This window comes from Podarcis muralis, chromosome 1 (genome assembly GCF_964188315.1).
Source record: "Podarcis muralis chromosome 1, rPodMur119.hap1.1, whole genome shotgun sequence".
Classification (NCBI taxonomy): Eukaryota; Metazoa; Chordata; class Lepidosauria; order Squamata; family Lacertidae; genus Podarcis; species Podarcis muralis.
Genome location: NC_135655.1, coordinates 116,663,569 through 116,685,710, shown reverse-complemented (window position 1 = coordinate 116,685,710; position 22,142 = coordinate 116,663,569). Strand labels below are relative to the sequence as shown.

At 45.0% G+C, this 22,142-nt stretch overlaps 1 protein-coding gene, 1 non-coding gene and 1 pseudogene across 5 annotated transcripts in view; 2 read left to right on the top strand and 1 right to left on the bottom strand.

The window, feature by feature from the left end:
- METAP1D (methionyl aminopeptidase type 1D, mitochondrial) overlaps window positions 1-22,142 on the top strand; it is a 103,313-nt gene that overhangs the window by 5,155 nt on the left and 76,016 nt on the right. The gene's annotated exons all lie outside the window — the stretch shown is intronic.
- TRNAI-GAU (transfer RNA isoleucine (anticodon GAU)) lies at window positions 4,500-4,574 on the bottom strand. The gene has a single exon. It is a non-coding gene; the product is annotated as a tRNA-Ile (tRNA).
- Window positions 6,462-9,614, top strand: LOC114607006 (ras-related protein Rab-22A pseudogene; annotated as a pseudogene).

Here is a 22,142-nt window from a genome sequence, read left to right as displayed (position 1 = left end):
CAACACATTCACATAAGTAAATGTGTTTAAGAGTGTTGCAGAAGGCAATGAAAGTACACGTACTTGTGGGGGGGAAAGCCCCACTGAAATCAGCAATGTGGGCTCAAACTCCTGCATAGTTGCCATGGGCCTAGTGTTAAGATGCTTTCCCCTCAGCGCAGAATCTGTTGTGATGTTCCTAGTCCCTTTGACCGTCCTCTGGTATCATTACTGTGGTTTAATAGCAAACATGAAAGCTAAAGGTCCAAGCCTTCAGACAGAATCGTAGACACTGATCATAGTTGAAGTCTTTGGCTAATGGATGTGCTGATCAAAGGACGGCTCTGCTTTATTCTGGGCCCTGAAATAATAGCTGAAAATGGAACCTTATTATTACATCTTGACTGTGAAAAAAATAATTAATTCAAATCTGTATTCAGCTAGCGCTGTGTTTTTTTAAATGGCTGCTGATTCGCTGGCCTTATGGTTTCCCCCAAACATTTTTATTATATCCTATGACAGGAAGTGTTTGGGTGGAAAGGGTAAAAAGTTGTGAATTTTAGATGATTCTTAACTATTCTGAACTTTTGTTACATCCCAACCCTTCCTGTCTTCCTTTCTTCCTGAGTGGGCAGCAGTCACGGTACAGTCAGGGTGGACCATTGTCTCAGCCTTGCTCATCATTCTAAAGCAGATTAGGCACAGTGTTTGAAATGTGCATCAGGCACATTTTGCACCTGGCTATTGTCCACTTGCGACCAAGTGAAGGTGTCTGGGTTCCAAGATGGTGCCTGACATCTCCACTGTTATGTATTCAGTGGTATCTGTTTGCCTGAACTTGAGTCTGGACTAAGGATTCTGAGCCCCTGCGTTCTCATTCGATACATGATATCCAATCACAGAACATTTCAGGATTTGGGCCTCTGCCATTGGCCCTTAAACTCTGAGTCATGATTCGCAGCTTGGAAGTTTAGACAGCCAATCACGTGGGGAGTGGGAGTGGCCCAGGCCTTCAGAAACGTATATAAGCAGTTGCTTTGCCCCTGTTGCCCAGTTCTGTTAATTCAATAAAGGTTCTTGCTGTTATCACTGTGTCTTGCCTCATGGGAACACACCTACACTTCATCTACCATCTGGAGGTGCATGCCTGGAGATCCTTGGATCTTGATTGTTTTTCATATACTAGCAACACATCCTGTAGAATTCTATCCATTATATTTTACCCGCGCAATAGGGATGAATTTCAGGAACCAAAAAGTCATATTGAAAAATATGACTTTCGAGCTGTCTGGTCCAAAAATGGCAACTAGGCGAATGCAACCCTGGTTTAAGGAGCCATTTGGTGCCTGGCTTATATATCTGACGCAGGTGGGATGCGGGTGGTGCTGTGGGTTAAACCACAGACCCTAGGACTTGCCGATCAGAAGGTCGGCAGTTCGAATCCCCACGACGGGGTGAGCTCCTGTTGCTCGGTCCCAGCTCCTGCCAGCCTAGCAGTTCGAAAGCACGTCAAAGTGCAAGTAGATAAATAGATACCGCTCCGGCGGGAAGGTAAACGGCGTTTCTGTACGCTGCTCTGGTTCGCCAGAAGTGGCTTAGTCATGCTGGCCACATGACCCGGAAGCTGTACGCCGGCTCCCTTGGCCAGTAAAGCGAGATGAGCGCCGCAACCCCAGAGTCGGCCACAACTGGACCTAATGGTCAGGGGTCCCCTTTACCTTTACCTTATATAACTGAGTTTCTAACACTGATTTGGTGGGCATTTCACAGGCAAAGGCTTCTAAATGCTTAACCAAGTCCTGTGCTTGGGCTGTTCAGCTGGAGTTGGATGATAGGTTGCCTGAAGCTTATGATCTGCCAGACACATATAGAACGGGGCTGCCAAATCCAGACTCGATATCACAGCCAAAAAGAAACTATCTGTAGCACATAATATAAATTATTTGCCTGTTCTCTGCAGTTTGGGCAGCTTTAAAGGCTAGATTATTTTTTCCCTTGTTTGTTTTAAGTTGGCTTTTAATATTGTGTTGTTATCTGATGTTAATATATTCAGATGTTTGGTTAAATATGTTTGGTTAAACTTGCGGTATCTTACCACACATCACCTCTTAGCCAGGCTAAGTAAAAGTGGTTGCTAGCCCTTTTAAGGGAGCTGGGTGGACTGAGATGGGACGTCCTTTCTCCCCACCCACCCCAGAGCAGGGGGGTTTTTTTGGGGGGGGGGATGGTTTGTGCCCAGGGAGAGGAAGTCCCACTTTGTTAGATACAGCCCATTGTATGCAGATAAGCTATAACAGTAATCAGCCAACCTCACCAAATAGGCAATATAATTATGGGTCCTTTTTTTCATTGGTTCTACTTCATAGGACTCCGAAATAGCTACTTTTCTAACTGTCCAAGAATGTCCTGTTGTTGTTTTTTTATTAAAAAAAATTCAAGTACCATTGTATATGTTGTGAGCTTCTAATAATCCCAACTATTACATTACCATATGTGAACGTGCGGAACGATTTGCCTTTGGTCTACGTGGTCTGTATCTTGCAGTTATTGCATGCTGCAGAAAGAAGCCCTTTCGTTAAGGCAGTCTGCTAATTTCATTTTTTAGTCTTCAGTTACAAGCTTCTGGCAGGTTTTCTGACCACTACTGTTACCTGGTGGCGCCGATATTTCATCAGAGTAAGACAAGCAGACTACCTGGACCTAGGCCCAGATGCCCTGTTGTAAGTGATGAACATGATCCCTTGTGTTAAGGAATTCAAGACTTATAGTGCTGGGATTCCCAAGGGAGTTGAAAGAAAACTGTGTTCAAACATTCTCTTTGTGCGTTCTCTTTGTGCTTGTTACGTACACAGGATTATGAGCTCAAGCAATTACACATCACCCCGACGAAATCCTTTTTTCAGTTATTGATCATTTATTTCAGGTAGAAAGACTCTCTTAATTTGAACGAATACAAGCCATTAAAGATGCAGATGCTGTTTAAAGATGACCTGATAATAGTGACTAAGGAAAACGTAGCTCGTGTTTAGCACCATTTTTATTTATTTTTAACTCCGATAAGAATTAACACCAACGTTAAGAGAATACATCTCATTCCAGCAGTTTGAGTGAATTTTGTTTGCTTTGAAATCTTATCTCTTAACCCTGGACCATTTGTATGTTATTGTGTTGATCTGTCTGTTTGGGCTGCATGCTGGTTTGGCTTTCTAAGACTTATTGTGGATTTCACTGTATAATTGTTATGTTTTTAAAATAGAATCATCCGATGGCCTAGATGACTTGTTCACGAGGCTTCTAACAGCTATAAATCAATAAATACTGTACCCTTCTAACATTTCCTTTTACATATAGTAACTTTATGCTTACGTTTTGGGATTGTTTTAAAAAATTATGTTTATCCTACATAGTGTGCCATGCTTAACTGTACTCTGTATTTATAGCATGTCATATGTTAATATGTTAAAGTTGGTATACTATAGATATTGAGTGGCAAGTCACTATTCAATTCTCCTGAATCGGCCCCACTGAAATGTATGGGAGCTGCATCCACTTCAGTAAAATTTGTGCATTATTCTGCTGATTGGATCTGGGTTGGATTAATAATGGTTTGGATTAGATGTCATCTAGATTCCCTCTATGACCATGATTCAGAGGGTCTCATAGGGAACTAGATATGCTCATCAGGGCTTCTTGAGGTGTGCAGCCTGGGAATCATTTTGGACTCACAGCTGTCCATGGAGGCACAGGTCAATTCTGTGTCCAAGGCAGCTGTTTACCAGCTCCAACTGGTACGCAGGCTGAGACCCTACCTGCCCACGGACTGTCTCGCCAGAGTGGTGCATACTCTGGTTATCTCCCGCTTGGACTACTGCAATGCGCTCTACGTGGGGCTACCTTTGAAAAGGACCCAGAAACTACAGCTAAACATCGATCTCGAAATACCTACATTGGCTCCCAGTACGTTTCCGAGCACAATTCAAAGTGTTGGTGCTGACCTTTAAAGCCCTGAACGGCCTCAGCCCAGTATACCTGAAGGAGCGTCTCCACCCCCATCATTCTGCCCGGACACTGAGGTCCAGTGCCGAGGGCCTTCTGGTGGTTCCCTCGCTGCAAGAAGCCAAGTTACAGGGAACCAGGCAGAGGGCCTTCTCGGTAGTGGCGCCTGCCCTGTGGAACGCCCTCCCACCAGATGTCAAAGAGAACAACAACTATCAGACTTTTAGACAACATCTGAAGGCAGCCCTGTTTAGGGAAGCTTTTAATGTTTGATGCATTACTGTATTTTAATATTTTGTTGGAAGCCGCCCAGAGTGGCTGGGTATAAATAAATTATTATTATTATTATTATTATTATTATTATTATTATTAATCTTTCCATCCCTCTCACTTGTTCTCTTTTCCCCCCTCAACCACTCTTTGCAAATTGCAAGCCTTATTTCATATAATCATAGAATTGTAGAGTTGGAAAAAATCCCTGAGAATCATCTAGTCCAACCCCTTGCAATGCAGGAATATGCAGCTGCCCCGTACGGGGATTGAACCTGCAACCTTGGCGTTATCAGCACCATACTCTAACCAACTGAGCTATCCAGGGCTATTTGCTGCTTAGCAAGCTGCTTCAGTTTTTAATTTACCCGTTTCAGAAGTGGTTAGTAAGATGAGGAGCTACTATTTGGAAACCTCAATGAGATGCCCTCATACACACAATAACAGGGATTGCTAGATGTCTGTTCACAGGGGGTGTTTAGTGCATTTAATGCTAGTTAAGTCAGTGGGCTTAAGCATGCTTAACCCTGTATAGGAGTGGGCTATAAATCCCTAGTTCTTGGAACTGGGATATTCGTCCCCAACTGGTGTGTGTTTGTGTGTGTGTGTGTGTGTGTGTGTGTGTTTGTGTGTGTGAAATTCATGAGCAATGGGATCAAGGACCAGAAACCACCAGCTTCTGATCTTGAAATGCATACTGGGTTTTAGCAGACAAAACAATTTAACCTGCAGCCACAAAAGAGAGGTAATACTTACTTCTTTGGCAGGTTAATTAGTTTGCATTTGCAAAGTTCTTTGAAGATGAAAAGTGCTATAAAAATGTTAAATAGTATTTTATATGCTGTTCTCGAGTGGATTAACAGGTGCAGAATTAAAAGCTGGCAGTTGCTGAGAACACTTAACGGTAACTTCTCTCTTTCATCTGCTAATGGTTTTAACTCCCCACCCCCACCCCGCAAAAAATGTAAGAAATAGATAGAAATTTACCCATGGTAAATATGTAAACTTCAGGAATGCCTGAGGGAATTCATTTAAAGCTGGCTTTCAAAAACGTAACTGAATCAAAAGAAGCATGCACTTGAGTAACCTGGCAATATTGCTTACCAATCTTGACTACTGTTTAATAAAATCCTCTAGTCTGGGAATTTATAGAATCTTGGAATTGTAGCACTGGAAGGGTCATAAAGATGGAGTTCCTGCAATGCAGGAATCTCAAATCTCCAAGGAAGGAGAGTCCACAACCTCCTGAGGTTGGATCTGTTTGATATCATGTCTCTTGGGACTAGGGGGTGGCTGTTAAGTTGATAGGGCAAGCCATTTTTATTCTTAATCATTTACATTTACAGTTTCCAGTTACTATACCACCTCTTTCACCCTATTCTTCCTAATGTCTCAACAAATGAAAACAATTTGTAAAAAAAATAAATTGCTACGTGGGGGGAAAAATACGAGAGGCATTCCACATACCTTTGTAAATCAAGAAAATCTTTAATAAAAATACATTTTAAAAAACACCACTCTGAGGTGAGTGGGGCAGAGAGACTTCAGAGAATTGTGACTAGCCCAAGGTCACCCAGCAGCTGCATGTGGAGGAGCGGGGAATCGAACCTGGTTCACCAGATTACAAATCTACCGCTCCTAACCACTACACCACACTGGCTCTCTTGATCTGATTCTTATGGGTGCTATTAAAATTCTGCCAGCTCTGGAGGAGAGCAGACATGTCTGGAAAAGGGAAAAGCTAGGTCAAGGCAGTGTTTTCTTGTCCTTTCTATCATGTTCTGCCACACTCATCAATCAGGGCATGGTTCAGCTTCATCTCTTTGACCACACATCTAGGTAAAGGTAAAGGTACCCCTGCCCGTACGGGCCAGTCTTGCCAGACTCTGGGGTTGTGCGCCCATCACACTCTATAGGCCGGGGGCCAGCGCTGTCCGAAGACACTTCCGGGTCATGTGGCCAGCGTGACATCGCTGCTCTGGCAAGCCAGAGCCGCACACGGAAACGCCGTTTACCTTCCCGCTAGTAAGCGGTCCCTATTTATCTACTTGCACCCGGGGGTGCTTTCGAACTGCTAGGTTGGCAGGCGCTGGGACCGAGCAACGGGAGCTCACCCCGCTGCGGGGATTCAAACCGCCGACCTTTCGATCGGCAAGCCCTAGGCGCTGAGGCTTTTACCCACAGCGCCACCCGCGTCCCACCACACCGCCACCACACATCTAACCAGCTCCTAAATGGAGGAATATCTGCATTACATCTTCAGCAAACCAAGCGACAGCAGAAAGAGGGAAGAGAGAGGGACAAATGGTGTCCTAACCAATCAGCCCCCTTTCCCTACCATCTCTGTCATCTTCCCCAGGCTCCTGAACGAAATAGTATACACATGTGCCCTATAGGGGCTTGAGTCAAGGGTCAAATTATAACTTCCCAGGGTTTCTGGTCCTTGGTCCCACGACCTGCAAACCTTGAGAAGTTACAGTTTGCAGGGATTCTAGGCTGCAGGATGCTGCTAGAGTAACTTAGCTCAGCCCTCAAAATTGTTGGAAGGGCAAAAAGGCCTGGAGCATCAATAGACCTCATCTTAAAATGAGTTAACTTAGACCAGGAAGGCTCTCCTGGCGCCCTTATTACATATATTTAGGCACTAGGCAAAAACGTTCCTCTTCTCCCAAACTTTTGCCTAATTAAACAATCTACACCCTTTTAAACTGGGCCGGGTGGGTATTTTTGTTTGTTTGTTTTTATATTGTAAACCACCCTGTGCTCCTCAGATGAAGGGCAGTATAGGAATAATAATAATAATGATCATGATGGTGATGATGATAATGTTTTACTGTGTTTTTATATATGCTGGCAGCCTCCCAGGGTGGCTGGGGTACCCTGTCAGTTGGGCGGGGTATAATAAAAATAAAAATAATGTCTGAATCATTTCAGTTTAGCTGAGATAATTTTGAATCTGGTGCAGGGAAGTTCATCTAGTACAGTCATATCCTGGATCCCGAACGCCTTGCAAGTCGAATGTTTTGGTTCCCGAACACCGCAACCCCAGAACTGAGTGTTCCTGTTTGCGAACGTTCTTTGGAACTCGAACGTCTGACGCGGCTTCCGATTGGCTGCAGGAGCTTCCTGCAGCCAATCGGAAGCCACGCCTTGGTTTCTGAACGTTTTGGAAGTCGAACGGACTTCCAGACCAGATTCTGTTCGATTTCCGAGGTACCACTGTAATAGGATTGTCAAGATGGTGCCCATTTTGTGGAGCCCAATGTGGAAAAGGAGGAGACTTTACCTTTAACTAGGAACTGGGTGGGAGAAAAGACAGGATTTTTTGGTCAGGTCATCTCCCATGCCTTGTTTCTTTCTTTTCTTTTTGAGAGAGAGACTTTTGACTGAGGGAGAGGGTGACAATGGCTCTTCAGTTTGTGCCTTTTTCCAGTGAGGAGGGTATGGTTGGCTTTGTTCTTTAGAAGCAAGCTGTCTCTTTTTCTCCAGCCATGGCTCTGAGAGAGCTCAGAGTTTGCCTGCTGGAGGGACACTGGTGTGGGCATATCAAGCACTATATAGTGCTTTGTAGAAGACAGCTTTGATCCCAACATCAATCCAACAATTAGAGCATCTTTTATGAGAAGGACAGTGCAGTATCAGAATGGGTTGCGTAAATTCCTAATATGGGATACAGCCGGGTAAAGACGATTTCACGCTCTAGCGCCAATGGACTAGTGAGCTTCTGCAGCAGCTATTTATGTTTATGACATCATCGCAAAAGAGGAAACGTTTTCAACGTTAAGGAGCTGTGTGAAGGAACTCCAGTAGCATGGACATCCCAACATAGTTGCTGCTATTGCTGGGAATAAATGCGATCTTAACGATGTAAGAGAAGCCATGGAAAAAGATGCTAAAGTCTTTGCAGATCCCATCCATGGAATATCTGGAAAGACCAGGGCGAAAAATTGCAACAAACATAAATGAAATGTTTATAAAAATTAGTCATAGAATTCTATCAACAGATACAAACCCTCAAAATGCAGCTGTTGTTGACTTACACTATCATATACCAGAGTAGTTTTTAGGTATTGTTTGACCTTGGAAATTAGGGGTTTATTTGGAGTATAGTTGACTTGGTCCCTCCAGATTTTGCTGGACTCCAGTTCCCATCAGCTCCAGCTAGCATGGCGTGTTATCAGGATTTATGGGAGTTGTAGTTCAGAACATCTACAGGACTCCATGCTGGCTATCCTGCCATAACCAACCTGCTCTCTACCTGCCATTGTTGGATTTTTATTTTTATTGTTTGCAGAGTCGTTCACCGCTTCGCAGCAGAGCATTACGGAAGTGGTGTACCCTAAACAATAAAATAAAATAAAATATTGCAAACTCAGTAAACCAAAGACAATAAAACAAGTCATACAATTATACGGTTATTCTTTCATAAAATAATAGGTCATGTTTTGCTCAACATCTACAATTCCCATATCCTTTGTGTGAAAAGTGAACAGGTGGCACGGCAACCCTATCTACTGCAATGCTTTCTTGCATGTATGAATCTGTCAGTAGGTATATTACCATGTCAGTTTTGATCACAAACTCCTGAGTTTTCATTTAATTTTTTTTGGCCTACAGATTGAGCCATTAATTCATTGAGTTAATTGACAATGACTTTACAACTCTGACTTTCCCACTGAACTCTGGAAAAGCTCCTGGCCTTGCCTATAAGGTCCAGATGTTGTGCTTAAACTAAAATGCCGCATGGAGGTCGAAGGGGGACTGATTTGAATACCACACCAAACTTCAGACAAGGGCAAGAGATTCGAGTCTCTAGTAAAACATGCATACTTTTGGAGCAAGGAGCAGGTCTGAGGGGAAATCATATTGTGCATTCTGAACTTGAACAAGCACACTCTTTCTCTCCCTGTAACTGATTGTACTGCTTGCTACTACAAAGAAAGGTATTAAGAGTGATTCCGTAAAACTTTCAAATGGCCACCTCTTCCTTCTTTGCTATTAGCTTGAGTGGTCTATGGTGTTAGAAAAGTAAAAAATGCACTTTAGTGTTTGGAAGACACACTGCCCAAGACAACTTTTGAAATAAGTGATAAGGTCAAGGAGCCGGTAGGGATCATAGCTTAAACAATTTAATATCCTCTGTCTTACACATGCACAGTCAAAACAGGCCTTTAAATAATGTTTATGCCAGTCTTGTGTGTGTGGACTCAGCTGCAAATAAAATGTTTTAAGTGTGTTGCAATATACAAATGTGACACTAGACGGCGACAGTGAGCTATGGCAAATTCAATATATATTTTTCAAAATGTTTTTTAAAAAGCATTTTCACAGCGGTTTTTTATATGTGTGTAGATTCCACCAGTGTGTGTGTGTGTGTGGTTAAGTGTGCTATGAAACAAGCAGCCAAGCATATGTGTAAGGTAGAGCAATATTAGTTTTGCCATGTTGCAGATGTAAGGAATGCAAGTGTAAACGTGAAGTTTCTAGTTTATAATGCAATCCTAACAATGTTTACTCAAAAGTAGGTACTTTTGAATTCAGTGGGGCTTACTCCCGGGTAAGTAGGTTTAAGATTTCAACCCCAATCTTAACTCAGTTATGTGTATTTTTTAAGAAGCCCAGGCTAATGTGAAGCAAGGTGCTGAAGAAATATGTGATTGCCTACCTATTGATCCTTAACATTAACAGCAACTGCCTTTGATGAAGGTCTGAGGATGTGTTATGAAAGCATATGGCCAGTGGCAGCTGTGGTGGTGGGTAAGAGCAGTGGAGCTACCCTCCCCAGGTCACTACAACATGGATGGGGAAACTTTTTGGATCTGCAGGTCAAGAGTGGTATGTGGTGGGTCTGGCTACTGTCAATCATGTGACATCACAATGATGTCAGGTGATTGGTGCTTTGACGTCCCATGCACAACCAATTCAGGAGGCTTCAGCTCTGGCCCCTTATTGGCTGATGGGTGGTAGAGGCCGAAGCCTGCCTTCCCTTGCCAATGTGCAACCAGGAGCGCACTTGAAGGCTCCCAGTTATGCATTGGCAACCACATATTACCTCAAGTATAAGGCCGTGGTGTATCCAAGAAGAAGAAGAAGAGTTTGGATTTGATATCCTGCTTTATCGCTACCTGAAGGAGTCTCAAAGCGGCTAACATTCTTTTTTCAAAGAGGGCCAGATTTGATGAAGTGAAGGGCCGTGGGGGCCGACCAAAGTTGTTGACCTTTTTTTAGGATTGATATTGCTGAGCTTCTTTTAGGGTTGAAGTTGTTGAGATTTTTTTTAGGATTTTACCCCTTGAAATAAACTGCCACAGGGGCTGGATTAAACCATTAGGCCCCTGAAATGGACTGGAGTTTCTGGCTTTGTATTGTTATTTTTTCATCAGAGGAGGGAGGGAAGGAAGGAGGGATGGTCAGCACCTCTGACCATCAGTTAAGTCACCCCAGGGTGCCATGGCACACTGGTTGAAAACCATCTACCTGAAGCCCTCTTCATGCTTTGCTTGTGTGAAGAGACAAAGCAAGAAGAGAGGGGTTGTGGGACTTCACTTTTGAAGTCTGGGCATAACTAGTGTGGCCTTCTGATGTGGGTTGTGGTTGTGGTGGTTGTTGTTTATTGAATTTATATACCACCCTATATAAAAAGTGTGTGTGGCGCTGTGGTGTAAACCATTGAGCCTCTTGGGCTTGCCAATCAGAAGGTTGGCGGTTTGAATCCCTGTGATGGAGTGAGTTCCCATTGCTCTGTCCCAGCTTCTGCCAACTTAGCAGTTCGCAGTGCAAGTAAATAAATAGGTACTTCTGTGGCGGAAAGGTAAATGGCATTCCGTGCGCTCTGTTTTCCATCATGGTGTTCCGTTGTGCCAGAAGCGGTTTAGTCATGCTGGCCACATGACCTGGAAAGCTGACTGTGGACAAACGCCGGCTCCCTCGGCCTGAGAGCGAGATGAGTGCCGCAATCCCATAGTCACCTTTGACTGGACTTAACCGTCCAGGGGTCCTTTACCTTTTTACACCCTGTACCCAGAGTTCTCAGGGCGGTTCACAGAATAAAATCAAAATATGAAACCACAAAATCCATAATCAAAAAACCCCATAACCCAATAACCCCCGCCCCCCAAAAAAACACATTTTAAAAGGGCATAGGATGTCAATCAAATCAACCAAAGGCCTGGTTAAAAAAGAACGTCTTTGCCTGGCACCTAAAGGTGTACTGTATAATGAAGGCGCCATTGTTTTTCTCTACACCTGGAGTCTTCCTTAGATCCTGGGACTCTGCTTGCTTAGGATTCCAGAATAGAGGGAAGCCTCTGCATGAAGCAGCACTCATCTTGAGGAAGCCATGTGCTTGGGGGTGGGCAAATGTCTCCCCTCCCCCCCTACTCTCTACTTGCTTTCCCTCTTTACCCGAGTAAAGCGTGAAGAAGAGGGCTTAATTCTGCGCTAGTTCTCAGAAGTGGGGTGTTAATTGGGACGAGACACAGGGCAGCGAGCAACTGTGCAAGCAATCTGTGCTGCGCTCTTGCCTCAAATCATGTGCAAAACAGCAGGTGCAGGCCTACTGAGAGGCACCGCGAGCCGCAACGAGCCCCGAAACAAACGCTGATTGCCGGCCTCATTGACAAAGCACTTTCTGTAGCTGGAGCGGGCTACCCCTGCGACTGTTTCCCATTTGTTTCTTCCTGTGTACCAAAATTAGTTTCATATTGTTTGAACCGAGTGGTAATGGATTCTCCGTCATGCAAGCCCAGTCCCCTTCCAACAAAGAAAAGAGCCTGATTTGGCGGAGGGAGGGGAGGGGAATGCGGCGCTGCATATCAAATACATGCTGATGATGCGGTGGGACGAAGCGCATTCCCCCCCCGTTTCTCCTTACACCTGTTTGGACAGAAAAGGGTCACAGAGCAGGGTCCCCAGGGAAGCCCTCTGGAGAGGTGATTAATTGCCTACCTGTTGATTAAAAGGATCCAAGCAGCTGAATTCACCCAAGCCTGTTTCCGTAGGTGTCGCCATGTGCTGCAGCATAACACTAACTGCTAAAGTTACAGGCCTTCCAAGTACAGTGGTACCTCGGGTTAAGTACTTAATTCATTCCGGAGGTCCGTTCTTAACCTGAAACTGTTCTTAACCTGAAGCACCACTTTAGCTAATGGGGCCTCCTGCTGCCGCTGCGATTTCTGTTCTCATCCTGAAGCAAAGTTCTTAACCCGAAGTTCTATTTCTGGGTTAGCGGAGTCTGTAACCTGAAGCGTATGTAACCTGAAGCGTATGTAACCTGAGGTACCACTGTATCCCTATATCCGAGGGCAGCCCCAGGTTTACAGAAACAGTCCAGGTTTCTGATTTGACCCCGGAATGTCCCGCTTTTCTTTAGGACGTCCCCATTTCCATCAGAGAAATGTTGGAGACATGTGACCCCCGAGCCAAGGAGTTAAGAAACTACACAACTTTTAAAAGAAATCTGAAGGCAGCCGTGTACAGGGAAGTTTTTTAGTGTTTTATTTTCTTCTTCTATAAGTTGGAAGCCGCCCAGAGTAGAGGGGCGGGGTGTAAATAATAACATTATTAGTATGGAACAGGATGTCCCTATTTTCATCAGAGAAATCTTGGAGGGTATGAAGTAAAACAGTATGAGCTGTCCATCCAGTGGTCTAAACCACTGAGCCTCTTGGGTTTGCCGATCAGAATGTCAGTGGTTCAAATCCCTGCGACGGGGTGAGCTCCCGTTGCTCTGTCCCAGCTCCTGCCAACCTAGCAGTTCGAAAGCACACCAGTGCAAGTAGATAAATAGGTACCGCTGTGGAGGGAATGTAAACGATATTTCCATGTGCTACGTTTTCCTTCAGGGTGTTCTGTTGCGCCAGAAGCGGTTTAGTCATGCTGGCCACATGACCTGGAAAACTGTCTGTGGACAAACGCCGGCTCCCTTGGCCTGAAAGCGAGATGAGTGCTGCAACCCCATAGTCGCCTTTGACTGAACTTAACTGTCCAGGGATCCTTTACCTTTTTTACCTGTCGTTTGACTGTCTACTCCCCCCCCCCCCATCACCGAAGTGCTTTGAACGTCTTGCAATTCCAGAAGTCAAGGAAACTTACTCCTTCGCTTGTGAAAACCATGCCCGAGTGTTGACGATGACTGCCTTTGTGCACATGTCATAGTAACCTTATAACTAGTAATCTCAGGGGGTTTTGCCTGTCTCCTGCTCAGATTGCCAGGCCGGATGCCCGGTCAGGTTTCTGCCCCGCCATCAACCCACAGCTTGGTGGTAAGGTGACAGCAATTCTGCGCCTTCTGGCCTTGAACCAGGGAAGGGTGGGCCATTCCTTGTCAGGAGGTGTTCTCTCTGTGTGAATGAGGGGCTGGGGGGGGGGCGTGAGCACAGCTCTAATGCCCTGCTGTGTTTTCCTGCTGTGAAAATAGGGGTATGCTGTGACAGGCCCCAGGCTGGGCCTTTTCTCTTTCAAAGAGAGAGGGGCTGAAGAAACAGGTGCGCTCTGCGGTTGCTCTATATCTGCTGCCTTTGTGGCGGGGCTGCATCTGGTCAGCCGAAGGCGCTTTTTTATTATTTAAACTTTCCACGTGTGATTAGGGAAATGCTTGATTGCATGGGCTTGCTCCCTTATTATTTGGGCTCTGTCAGTTCTGATTGTATGGCTATTCCTGTATCTTTGTTCCAACGCACTCCAGGCAATGCATTGGAGTGGTGAACATTTAATCCCTTAGATTTTGGCTTTGTTTTGTTTTGTTTTGTTCCGAGCAACTCCGCAGGAAACAGAAATCCAAGTCATAAACATCCACACATGATGCTGCTGAACTACACAGATCCCATCAACCCATCCCGCTGGCCATTCTGGATGGGGATGATGGGAATTGTAGTCTTGGGGCAGCCGGGGGGGCGGCGGCTAATAGGTCCCCTAGCCCTGGCTTGTTCAACACCTCTGCATCTCCTTGCTGCTGCATGGAATAACACATGTACCAGACCTTTGGATTTAGTAAGTAAAGTAATTTAAACTTTAAAAAAAACACCTTCCACGCATACCTGCTACTAAGTGGGCTTCTCAATGACTGCTAATCTGTGTAGGTTGAAGCAGTGATGGTCAATCTGTGGTCCTCCAGATATGCACCAGCATGTCCATCGGTCTGAGATAATGGGAGTTCTCATCCAACAACATCTGCAGAGCTGCAGGTTGCCCACGCCAGGGTTAAAATGGCCAGTTTGCCCTGGGAATCAGCCTTGTGAAGGTTCCCCCAGGGGGTGATGTTCTTGACAAGGCTTGGATTAGCCTGACTGGTCTTTTGTAGGAATTCAACCGCACTGCAAACTTAATGAGATCAGGGCTCCTTCCATCACCTCTTCCAAGAAACAATATTCCGCAGTGGCTTCTCAGTTTTCGCCCGTCTTGTTAAATCTACCATCCGATTCAGCCTGGCGTCCCTGCGCTCAGGTAGGGGCTTCTATTTCTCTCTTGTTGAAACTCAGGCGAGTCTCTTTGAACAGCTGCTTCATCACCAGTTAACCTAGCAGGGGTCGCGATCAAATGTGATCATTCCATACGATTGCACCCAGTGATTTGATGCAATTTACTTTTTATGACTCTGTATGGAGTTTCAGGGCTGCTTTCAAGTAGGAAAAGCATCACAGGTGAGATAATCTTCTTGACCCATGTACTCCGTTGCGAAATACCTGCAATGTGCTTCACAAGGTACAATATGCACAATTCTTCCCACCCACTTGTGTACAGGTGGCCCAAGTATTTATTTGGCTACAGTGGATAAGAGAGGGCAGTGATAGATTCACATTCTTGGTGTACACAAGGTCCCAGCAGTGTTAGAAACTCAGATATATAATCTAATCACCAAATGGCACCTTAAACCTGGGCTGTGGTCACCACAATGCAGTGTCTAGGCTCAGTTTCCCTCCCACCTATGGGATGTTAAATTATTATTATTATTATTATTATTATTATTATTATTATTATTATTAATTCATTCCATTTTTATACCACTTTATATTTTAAAGAACAAATCTCAAAGTGGTTTGCAACATGTTAAAACATACAAATAAAACAATCCGGAATAGAACTAATTCAAGCTTCATGGAAAATATTTCAAATCGTTCGCTAAGTGACATCACCTCCTGGCAAACAGAAGTGGAAGAAATGGAGGCAGTGAGAGATTTTACTTTCCTGGGCTCCATGATCACTGCAGATGGTGACGAAATTAAAAGACGCCTGCTTCTTGGGAGAAAAGCAATGACAAACCTAGACAGCATCTTAAAAAGCAGAGACATCACCTTGCCAACAAAGGTCCGTATAGTGAAAGCTATGGTTTTCCCAGTAGTGAGGTATGGAAGTGAGAGCTGGACCATAAAGAAGGCTGATCGCTGAAGAATTGATGCTTTTGAATTCTGGTGCTGGAGGAGACTCTTGAGAGTCCCATGGACTGCAAGAAGATCAAACCTATCCATTCTGAAGGAAATCAGCCCCGAGTGCTCACTGGAAGGACAGAGCCTGCAGCTGAGGCTCCAATACTTTGGCCACCTCATGAGAAGAGAAGTCTCCCTGGAAAAGACCCTGATGTTGGGAAAGATGGAGGGCACAAGGAGAAGGGGACGACAGAGGACGAGATGGTTGGACAGTGTTCTCGAACCTACTAACATGAGTTTGACCAAACTGCGGGAGGCAGTGGAAGACAGGAGTGCCTGGCGTGCTCTGGTCCATGGGGTCACGAGGAGTCGGACACGACTAAACGACTAAACAACAACAACAACAACAACAACAACAACAACAACAAAGTGACATTTTGCTTTCCCCAGTCGCCAGCCTGGCATCCAGAGATCTCCACATGGTCGCCATTAGGCCTGTGCCAGTCACAAAACGTGACTAGCGCTTGGGTAATTTTGAACACTTGAGTCCCAGCATCTCCAGTATGAAGGTGGATTGTTGGCTACTGTGGGGATAGGATAATGAACTAGATAGGCATTTGCCCTGATCCACCAGGGCTTTTCTTCTGTTCTTCAGGAGCAGCTAGGAGGTGATCTGAAAGACATGGATAGCTCGGTTGGCTAGAGCATGGTGCTGATAGTGACAAGGTTGCAGGTTCGATCCCCGTACGGGGCAGCTGCATATTCCTGCATTGCAGGGCGTTGGACTAGATGATCCTCAGGGTGATATGCTGCTTGTTAGAGTAAACATTACCAGGTTAGGTGGAGACACAGTCTTAGCTGTGCACCTTTCCCGTGTTCGTTTATTATTACATTTATGTTCCACCTTTTCTCCAGAAATTTCACAATGGTATACACACTTCTTCTCCTCTCCGTTGTCTCGTCACAGCAACCCTGTGAGGAAGTTTAGGGCTGAGAGACCTTGACTGGCCCAAAGTCACCCAAGGGGCTTCATGACTGGGAGGGGATGTGAACCCGGATCTCCCAGGTCTATGCCCGACACACTAACCACTGCTCCATTCTGGATGCCACTACAGTGGTACCTCAGGTTAAGTACAGTGGTGCCTCGCAAGACGAACAGAATCCGTTCCGCGATTCTCTTCGTCTAGCGGTTTTTTCATCTTGTGAAGCAACCCCATTAAGAGGATTAGCGCTATTAGCGATTTAGCGGCTTAGCGGCTATTAAAGGATTAGCGGCTAAGCTGCTAAAAGGCTATTAGTGGCTTAGCGGCTTTGAAAAAGGGGGGGGAAAGCAGGGGGGAAATGGCGAGACTCGCAAGACGTTTTCGTCTTGCGAAGCAAGCCCATAGGGAAATTCGTCTTGCGAAGCGCATCACAAACGGAAAACCCTTTCGTCTAGCGGGTTTTCCGTCTTGCGAAGCATTCGTCTTGCGGGGCACCACTGTACTTAATTCATTCCGGAGGTCCGTTCTTAACCTGAAACTGTTCTTAACCTGAAGCACCACTTTAGCTAATGGGGCCTCCTGCTGCCGCTGGGCCGCTGGAGCACGATTTCTGTTTTTATCCTGAAGCAAAGTTCTTAACCTGAGGTAATATTTCCAGGTTAGCTGAGTCTGTAACCTGAAGCGTATGCAACCTGAAGCGTTTGTAACCTGAGGTACCACTCTACGCAGATAACAGCATGGGCATGTTTTTGTGCTCAGCTGTGAAATTGCATAACCTGATTGTGGTGTCTTGAGCTCTTGGGAGGATGGGCAGGGTACAAATAAAATGCTTGACGCGTTGGATCCGGGGTGGATGGCACCAAGTTCCAGGCAAGGTCTCCTGCTGAAGGAAAGGGACCAATGAGGAGGCAGCTCTCAGTGTTTTCCTCTGCATCACCCGCCACACTACCACAATCCTCCACAACAGATCTTTTTGGGGACACGGGCTGCAGGGAGAAGGCAGAATCTGCTTGAACTGCTTCTTCCACATCCTCCACTGGGAGTGGGGCTGGGCGATACTTGGTTTTCAACACTGTGATATACCGTATTTTTTGCTCTATAAGACTCACTTTTTCCCTCCTAAAAAGTAAGGGGAAATGTGTGTGAGTCTTATGGAGCGAATGCAGGCTGCGCAGCTATCCCAGAAGCCAGAACAGCAAGAGGAATTGCTGCTTTCACTGCACAGCGATCCCTCTTGCTGTTCTGGCTTCTGAGATTCAGAATATTTTTTTTCTTGTTTTCCTCTTCCAAAAACTAGGTGCATCTTGTGGTCTGGTGCATCTTATAGAGCAAAAAAATACGGTATCACCAGCTAAATACCATGATATACCGATTTATGACAGTATCTGAAAGGAGGATGGAGCTGTGTAGAGGCATTGGCTGGCTTCACGGTTTTCCCCCCATTGTGACTTTTGCCGGCACCTGCTCTTGTGATTCACTCCCGCCTGCAGGAGGCAAGGGAGAGCTGAGCTGGCAGAGTTAACGGGCTGCAGGACTCGAGAGAAGCATTGGCTGGCTTTGCGAGTTTTCCCATATTGAGATTTTTGCATAGTATACACACACAAGCACATCATATCATGGTAAAGGTAAAGGACCCCTGAACAGTTAAGTCTAGTCAAAGGTGATGATGGAGTTGTGGCGCTCATCTTGCTTCCCATGCCAGTAGAGCCAGTGTTTGTCCCCAGACAGCTTTCCGGGTCATGTGCCCAGCATGACTAAACCGTTTCTGGAGCAATGGAACACCGTGACGGAAACCAGAGCGCATGGAAATGCCGTTTACCTTCCTGCTGCAGCAGTACCTATTTATTTACTTGCACTGGTGTGCTTTTGACTGCTAGGTTGGCAGGAGCTGGGACAGAGCGATGGGAGCTCACTCTGTCACAGGAATTCGAACCACCGACCTTCTGATTGACAAGCCCAAGAAGCTCTGTGGTTTAGACCACAGCGCCACCCGCACCCACTGGGAGTAGGGCTGGCCTGATACTTTTGCCGGTGCCTGCTCTTGTGATTCACTCCCGCCTGCAGGAAGCAAGGGAGAGCTAAGCCAGCAGGGTTAACAGGGTCTGCAGGACTCGAGAGAGCCAGTGTGGTGTAGTGGTTAAGAGCGGTAGACTCGTAATCTGGGGAACCAGGTTCGCGTCTCCGCTCCTCCACATGCAGCTGCTGGGTGACCTTGGGCTAGTCACACTTCTCTGAAGGGAAGGGAAGGAGGAGGAGGAAGGGAAAGGAGAATGTTAGCCGCTTTTAGACTCCTTTGGGTAGTGATAAAGCGGGATATTAAATCCAAACTCCTCCTCCTCCTCCTCCTCCTCCTCTTCTTCTTCTTCTTCTTCTTCTTCTTCTTCTTCTTCTTCTTCGAGAGAAGCACTGGCTGGCTTCATGAGTTTTCCCATATTGAGATTTTTGCATAGCATACACACACACACAAGCACATCATGATTCATGATATGTTGCCAAGTCAATAATTGTGAAACCGATATCATGATATGGACTTCAAACCGGTTTGGGAGGATATATCGCCGAGCCCTAACTGGGGGCATCCCATAAACAGAGTTTTGCTCACATGAACTCTGGACCCAACCCATGTGTAGACACTTGTGTGGCTGTGAAAAAGAGGGCCCCATATTCTTGGTGAGCTGGCTTGGGCGCAATAGGTTCCCCATGCTTGACTTAGAGCTTGGGTGGCCAACCTGGCGCCGAGATGTTCTTGGACTACAGCTCCCATCATTGGCCTTGCTGGCTAGGGTTTATGGGAGTTGTAGTCCATCAACCGCTGCTGAGATGAAGGCAGCAGCAACCAAAGGCTGAAATGACCCGGGTGAACCAGCGTTTAATCCCCCCCCCCCCCCATAATTCTCCTTTGCTTCCTAGTCTGTTTAGTTCCCCTCCTCACACTTGGCAGAAGAGATTCACCTTTTCACAGCAGTACTTCTTCATTTACAAATTACAATTTTCCCAACAATTTGCTGTGTATAAAAATTGGCTTTACGTGCAACCGGCCACTTAGTTGGAGAATGGAGCCTGCAGCCTTGACGCATTCTGTGAACAATTGGTAATAACTCTGAACCGACCCCATTTATTGCAATGGGAGTTCTTGACTACAGTCTGAATTCTTACCAGATAAACTCTGCCACCCGTTTTCGCCCTGTGCTAAGTTTGCTACCGATGCAAATATCCTCTGAAAACCTAATGGACTTCCATGTGAATATAGGCCAAAACAATTTGTCTCGCTGATCTGAGAGGAAATTTGGTCTCTTCTGTATGACTGCAAATGCCTCTTTTTCTAATTCTTAATATTGGCTGCCCAGTTACACTTTTCAGTGATGTGGATACAATACTTAGCAAGCAGTAGGTGAGGGTGATTTTTCAAAAATCTTCTGGTTTAGTTTTCAATATTTTCCCTCCTTTTTAGCTCTCTGAATGATTAACGTGAATAGGAAAATAGTGTTGACCCATTTAAATCTTGTTGGACAACCTTCATTGCTCATCTGCATAATGAAATACACACTGAGCATTACATCTTAAGCGTAGGAGCCACTGAACTACAAATATTTCTCTAATTCAAATTATGAAGTAAATTATAGAACGTTCAGTACTAATAATAGTATTAAATATTAAGCCACCGCGTAAATTGTAATTGTCAGGGAGAACCATAAATTGAAAATACTATTATCAATTTAGCTATAACAGATAATTTCTCCCTCCCTCCCTCCCTCCCTGCTTACAACACTGCATTTTTTGTGGGGGGAGTCTCTGCGTTGAAATCCACTTGTAATAAAACGCTAAAATCAGAGTGATTTATATGTGTATCATTTTGTGTTCCATTTTAAGTTAGCAATATTAATTTGCAAGGCTAAAATATATTGATTTTTTCATAACACTGCTATCTTTTTGCTTGAATGCAATTTTTAAAAAGCAAATTATCGGTAATTGAGATGGAAAAATCATTCTGGGCAATGGTTAGGAAACAAAGAAAACCATTGGGCTCTAAAATAATAATAAAAAACCCCACGAATTTTATGAAACAGGGACATAATTTGCAGCGTTTTAAAATAAATGCAAACTTTGAAATGGTGAACTTAGTCTGCGGGGTTTCTATGGTTACCCACCTTCAGACAGCTTTATAAGATGCGTAAATAGGTCTATGAGTGATTTATAATTATTTGTGTGGGGTTTTTTGTTTGATATGTTGGTAACCTTGTGTTCCGTTTGCATGTAATACATTTTGCATTGGTTTATGTATATTTTAGCACCTTTGATTGACAATGATTGAGCGTTCCTTTCTTGATTTTTTTTGTCATAGATGATGGATGTTGATAGTGTTGAAAATGTAAACAATTTTACTTGCATCACTATTTTGATAAACAAGGACTCTCTTATGCTAAATAGGGTGGGATGGGGGGGAGGACCTGTATATCTTGAGCAGGAAAGCTCCTTTCCTTTATGTTCAACTGCTTCAAGCAGGTTCCGTAATCCTGCCTGTTAAATATATTCATCAAATCAAACGCCAGACTCTCGTGTGAATAAATATGCTAGGTATGCAAGAACGCCACACTTTAGCGGCTGCATGACATGAAAACAAACAATGTTCACGAAGCTACCAAATTTCAGAAGAAATTGGACTTTTGTCTGGAACATCTTCATTACACAGTATGTGGTATGAAATACAAAAAAATATATTTTCGGATTCCATCTACATCTTATAAATGCCAGGCCGCATTTTGTCTGTCTGCGCATTTGTCAGAATACCTCTTCCAAAAATAGCGGGGTGACCCCCAACCTTACTTAGTCTAGCGTCTGGAGTAAAGTTTAGGGGGCATTGCTGTTTTCATTGGAAATTAGCTGCTTACGCCACGTACAGTGGTACCTCGTGTTACAGATGCTTCAGGTTACAGACGCTTCAGGTTACAGACTCCGCTAACCCAGAAATATTACCTCGGGTTAAGAACTTGGCTTCACGATGAAAACAGAAATCTTGCAGCGGCAGCAGCCTGAGGCCCCATTAGCTAAAGTGGTACCTCAGGTTAAGAACAGTTTCATGTTCAGAAGGGACCACCGGAACGAATTAAGTTCATAACCCGAGGTACTACTGTACACCTGGTGTGTTTATTCTTGAGACCCTCCTGTCCACGCAACAGGCGAATGGGACAAGGGAATAAGGAAGAGAGAGGGGAGAAGCTTGCTTTGCAGCTCTTTGGGACCATGCTTGGAGAAGAGTTGATCCAAAAAGACTGGGGAGGCTTGTGCCCTGATTTCCGCATCAGAGGAGGAAGTGTGCGGACCTGCTGATCTCCAGGGGAAACCTGCAACAGAGCACAGAAAGAGGTGGGCACAGCCCCAAAAATGGTGGCTTGCGGTGCCAATCATTGCAACACAAGAGGCAGTCAACAATGTTTGAAAGACAGATACAGTGGTACCTCAGGTTACATATGCTTCAGGTTACATACGCTTCAGGTTACAGACTCCGCTAACCCAGAAATAGTGCTTCAGGTTAAGAACTTTGCTTCAGGAT